Genomic DNA, 6,000 nt, shown 5'->3' with positions numbered 1-6,000 from the left:
ATGCACATACTCCTGTACATTTCAAATCATCTCTAATTATGTATAATACCTCATACAATATACACATTATGTAAATTGTTATGCTATATTGTTTATGGGATAATGACAAGAAAAACTGTACTGTATATGAGAAAGGAATTTTTAAATATTATTGATTCATAGTTGATTGAATCCATGGATGTGGAATGCACAGATAATAAGAGGTTGAACCATATAGAAGTTGTACCATATAGGAGTTGTAATATATTTCTTCTTTTTAAAAAATCAGCTGTAGATGGACACAATAATTTTATTTGTTTGTTTTATATGGTCCTCAGGATTGAACCAAGTGCCTCACACATGCTAGGCCAGTGTTTTACCACTGTGCTACAACTTCAGCCCTGTAGTATAGTTTTTCATATCCACACAAACCCATGAAAAAGTTTAATTTATAAATTAGGTGTGGCAGGAGACTAATATTAACTCATAATAAAATTGAACAATTATGCTAAATGAAATAAGCCAGTCCAAAATTATCAAAGTGAAATAGTTTCTCTGATTTGCAGAGGCTATTCTAAAATGCATCAGGAAGTAAAAGGGAGAAAGAAAGAAAAAATGAGAAAGAGAATTTCATTAAAATAGCAGAAATATCAGTAGAGAAGTTGAAGGAGATTGAGGTGAAGAAAGAAAGAAAAGGAAAACAGTGTATAAATCTGACTGTACATTTTTGGTACATACAAGAATATATGACAGTGAATCCCAACATCAAGTATATCTGCAAGACACTAATTTAAAACAACAATGACAACAAAACTATAAATAAACTGCAGGAACACCAGTGGAGTAATTGGAGGGGTGCAGGGGGAGGGAGGAGGGGGGAATGGAGAAATGCTGGGGACTGAATTAGAACAATTTATATTCCATGCTTTTGTGATTATGTAAAAATGTATCTTAATGTTATATATGGCTAAAAATCAATAAAAATAAAAAGAACAATCTCTTAAAAATAAAACAGAACAATTATAACAGTATACTGTGACAAAATTGATCACATTACTATGTTTGTTCTTTAGGGAGATTATTAAGTGAAATAAGGATTACTTGAATACAAGCACTATAATTCCTCAATAGCTTATCTGATAACTAAGATGGTTATTGGGCAGGTAACATATACAGTGTGGAAACTCTAGACAAATTGATGATTCACATTCCAAGTGGAATGGGATAGGATGGTGCAAGATTTCATCATGATTCAGAATAGCTTAATTTAAAGTTTATAAACATTTATTTCTAGAATTTTCTGTTTTATAATTTTGGATCTCCATTGACTATGGTAACTGAAACTGCTGAAAATGGAACTGTGGAAAAAGAATGGTTACTGTAAATATGAACAGGAATATGGTTTCACAAAGTAATGGAGGCCCTTAATTAATATGCATGCTTTTTAAAGGTATATGACCAGACAACAAAGTTTTCCTCTGTCTTCTTGTCCATGTTGTCTGATATTTCAACAATTTTACTTTCCATAGCACTTCATTTTACTTCTACTATTCCCTTCAGATTGAAATGAATGGAAAAAGTGATCCCCTTCTCTTTTTCCTATAAGCTCTACACCTGAATTGGACTTTAGTTTCTGTGCCTGTCATTGGTGATTAGGTATGACAATTTAAATGCAGGACTTCAGTCCATCCTGAAAGGTTTGCCAACTTTAGACAGTGGCTAATCTCAGATAAAATTTAATAACACCATTAGAATTTAACTAATTTAAAAATATAAGCATATTTCATTCAGTCATTGTTTTCTTCCTAATTTTTAATAATGTAAAATTTGACTCAGATATTTTTGTATGATGCTGTTTTCTTAAGAATAGTATAATCTTACAGGGCTGGGGTTGTAGCTCAGTGGTAGAGTGCTCACCTAGCATATGTGAGGCCCTGGGTTGGATCCTTAGCATCACATAAAAATACATATAAATAAAGTTATTTGTCCAGCTACAAGTAAAAAATAAGTGTTTTTAAAAAAAGAATAGTGTAATCTTAACATTTCCCCTTCTAGCAAAAATTTAAACAGTAAATTTAAAAAGTAAATTCTAAGTACATGGCTATTACTTTTATTTTTTATTAATGCATTATAATTATACATGATATAAGGGTTGATTTTTACATAATTTTACAAGCATAGATTATAATTTGTTTCAATTCAGTCCCTAGGACTTCCCCCTTCTCCTCTTCCCTTCCCATTTCCTTTCCTCTACTCTACAGTAGGTCTTTCTTCCTATTTATTTATAGATTTTTTTCAATTTAGAAAATACATATAAAAAATACAATACAAATTATACAAAATCTAAACAGTGAAGAATATCTTAATATTACAATTAACATTTTTATCTATATTTATATAAAATGCTTCTGTATAAAGTTGTTTTTACAAAAAAAACCACAAAAACTTATATTACACATATTATTTTATATTTGGATTTTTTGTGTAATATCTTTCTGAGTCCTCATTTCATTTAGGTACCATTCTATGTGATAATATAGGAAGTGTGTTTATAAAATATTACAAACACTGTCTGGAACATAATAAGCAATCAAATGTCATTTGTTTTTGTAATTGCCTTATCATAAATGTGAAATTTGTGTTGCTGTTTTCCTATTTGTAAAACTTTACTTTGAAACAATCTCAAATATACAAAAAATGTAAGATTAGTACACAGAATATTTCTTTTGCTTAAGTCATTTGAATAAGTTGATAGTACAGTGCCTTTCAGCCTAAAATTCTTTAGTGCCTATAAATGAGAATATTCTCCTTAGATTACCTGAATTCACCCATCAAATTCAGAAAACTAACATTAATACATCACTAAATCTGATCAAAGCTCATTTCATATTTTTCCCAATTATCCCCAAAGTATTCTTGACAACAAAAAGTTCCAGTTTAGAATCCTATATTACATTTAATTGCAGTGTCTCTTTATTATCTTCCATTTGGGACACTTCCCAATATTTCCTTAACTTTCATGACCTTGACACTTTTGAAAGCTGCGGGCCATTATTTTGTAGAATGTCTCTTCACTTTCTGTTAGTCTTTTGTTGTTGTTGTTGTCTTATTGGGGATTGAACCCAGGGCCTTGTTCATGTGAGGCAAGCACTCTATCAACTGAGCTATATGCCCAGCGCTTCTGTTAGTCTTAATGGTCCATCATGATCATATTTGGATTTTGTTTCTTCAGGAATTGCACAGGTTATCTGGTCTTTTCAATGCATCCTATCAGTTGGCACCTGATTTTTATTTGTCTCATACTGACAAAAACTTGATTATGGTGGTATTGGTCAGATTTCTCTAATGTTATTTTTTTCTTCTCTTTCTAGTTAGCATTATTTATGGGTCAATGAGGAGTATTTTTGGAACATTCCTCATCAAACTTTCAATATTTCATGTAATTATTTATATGAGTATGGAGTCAGCCTCATTCAAAGATTTACAATGTTATTTATTTTGGTGCCAATTGCTCTCAGATTTGGCCAGTCGGAGGCCCTTTCAATTTGTTTCTGTGTGGTTTAAACATATATCTATCATTGTTCTTTACCTCTAAGTTCATTTTGTACTTTTTCTGTACAAAATGAACTTTTTTCTGTACTTTTTTGTACTTTTTTCCTTAGCAGAGAATGGTTTCTGGAACCAAAATCTGTGTGCCAAAAGTACTCATTGATATTGGGATATTGCTGCTCCTAAGCCCAATTGGTAGAAGAGTTAGGGAACATACCCATATACATATTAATATCTGTATTTCTATATGTTTATACATGGAAGACCATGAGTTCTGTCTAATACCTCAAGTTCTAATTCAAGACCATTCTAATTTTTCTTTTTTCATATTTTTACTTCTCAATAACTAACATTAAAAAAAATGTGACTCCCAATATTTGACTGGTTCTGATGTAGGCCAACACTAAATCTGTTAATGTACTTTTGCCCTCCCCCTCTTTAATACCCTCCTTACTCTTGGCCTCCAACAGTCTATGCCTGGCTGCAGCTGCCAGCTCCCAGAATGAATATCCTCCTCATTTTTTTCAGGCTTCAACTTACTGTGCCAGGTCTCCCCTAGTCCCCCTATCAGGGCATGTCTGCTTTGATGGGCCCCAATAACAGGAATTTGACTGAACTGTTCAGGAAAGGAAATGAAAAGAACAGATTCTATTCTTTGATTTTTAAGTTGATGTTACCTATTTTCTCACTACCAGGATTTTTAAAGATTACTACCCTTCTATTGAATGTTAAGGTATCTCACATGTTCTTGTTGTGGTTGTTCTTATAAATAGTGATTTACTGCAGGCAACCTCCACATTTTTTATTACAATTTATGGGAATTTTGCTTGCCAAATTGAGTGTTGTTCAAACTAATACTAACTAGCTTGCTGGGCATGATGGTGCACACCTGTAGTTCCAGCTACTCAAAATGCTAAGGAGGCTGAATTTCTTGAATCCAGAATTTTGAGGTCAGCCTGGTAGCATAATGATATCTCATCTCAAAAAAATATACAAACAATGACAACAACAGCAAACAAAAACCCCAACACTAGTTTACTCATTTATTATTATTGCTGGTTTAGTTTCTACCTAATTATATTATAGAAATAATGGCTTAATAAATGAGGCTGCTGGGACTAAAATGAGTTTTCAGATAATTTTGGCATTATTTGAAAAACTCCTACTGTTTTCTCATAATAACCATTTTTAGTGAAGCTAATTTCAAAATCTATTGCATGTAATCTATTCCTAGTTATTTAAAAATAAGAATATGAGTTTTTAAAAAGTCTGATGTCCTTTGCATGTCATAGAAAGAACTTCACTGGACTCCCAAACTACCTCTTTTGCCACTTTTCATTTTGATTAGTTTATCACATCATTTATCCTTCCTCAAGTTGCCACCTTGTTTTTATTTCTGCAATAATGCTGTGTTCCTCAAGGGATAGGTACCAAACAATGAGGTGAAAAAAAGTGTATTTGATATTTCATGAGCATTATATTTCTAATCACCAAAAAAAAAAATAAATCTTTATTTGACTTCCTTACAACTAATTCATAGTTTAGAACTATTTATATTTTGACATACACATGAGGGAGACACTATAACCTTTTTCTGTAATTAGGCCTCTGAAGTTTCCATAAGGCCCTCCTCTGTGCCTTTGCTCTTACTGAACATTAGTACTGTGCAGCTTGCCTCCAATAGAAATCACATGATTTTCTGTCCCATAGTATTTGGCTGCACATCTACTAAAACACTTAGTACTTACTTGTGTAATATTTTTTAATAGTCTCTCCTGACTATACCATGAAGTCTATGAGAAAACTTAAGTGTTCTTATCTAGCCATTCATTTCCTGCAGGTAGCCTAGTGATTTATCTCATGTAGAAACTCATTAAATGTTGTCAAACTGAATAACTTATTTTCTTGTTTATAGATGCAGCTGGTGGCCCTTATAACAGAGACTTAATTATTTCTCTTAAAATGTTTGACACTTAATTCATTAGTATCTGCTAGGATAAAATTTGACATGTCCAAGTATCCAGTTTGCCAATACCTCAAACTATTCAGAAAATAGGCAGTATAGGAATAAACAATATAAAAATGCCATAAGATTCTTATGCAAAAAGATGGTTTGCTAGTGATTTTTTCCTCCATCTTGCCCAGTATTCTGACAAGCAGGTTACATCTTTTGATTTTCTAGATTTATCTCTATACATATTCATGTTCATTAATTTGATCTATTTTTTTTTAAATCAGAGAACTTTCTTAGATAAGGTCCAGCATTCTAAGCATTTTCAATTTGTACACACTAAAGGTAATTTAAGGGAAAAAAATAAAATTCTGTTATTAGATAGATTCCACATCACTGGTTCTTTTGCTGTATAATTATAATTTATCTGTGTCCTACAGGAGCCACAGCATGGCATAATTCATTCCTATTCTATCTGTCCTGCTTCATACTATAAATAAAGCTCCAAAGGTCATGTTTTA

The sequence above is a fragment of the Ictidomys tridecemlineatus genome, chromosome 13 (genome assembly GCF_052094955.1).
Source record: "Ictidomys tridecemlineatus isolate mIctTri1 chromosome 13, mIctTri1.hap1, whole genome shotgun sequence".
Lineage (NCBI taxonomy): Eukaryota > Metazoa > Chordata > Mammalia > Rodentia > Sciuridae > Ictidomys > Ictidomys tridecemlineatus.
The sequence above is the reverse complement of the archived record's forward strand: the minus strand, read 5'-3'. Positions refer to the sequence as shown.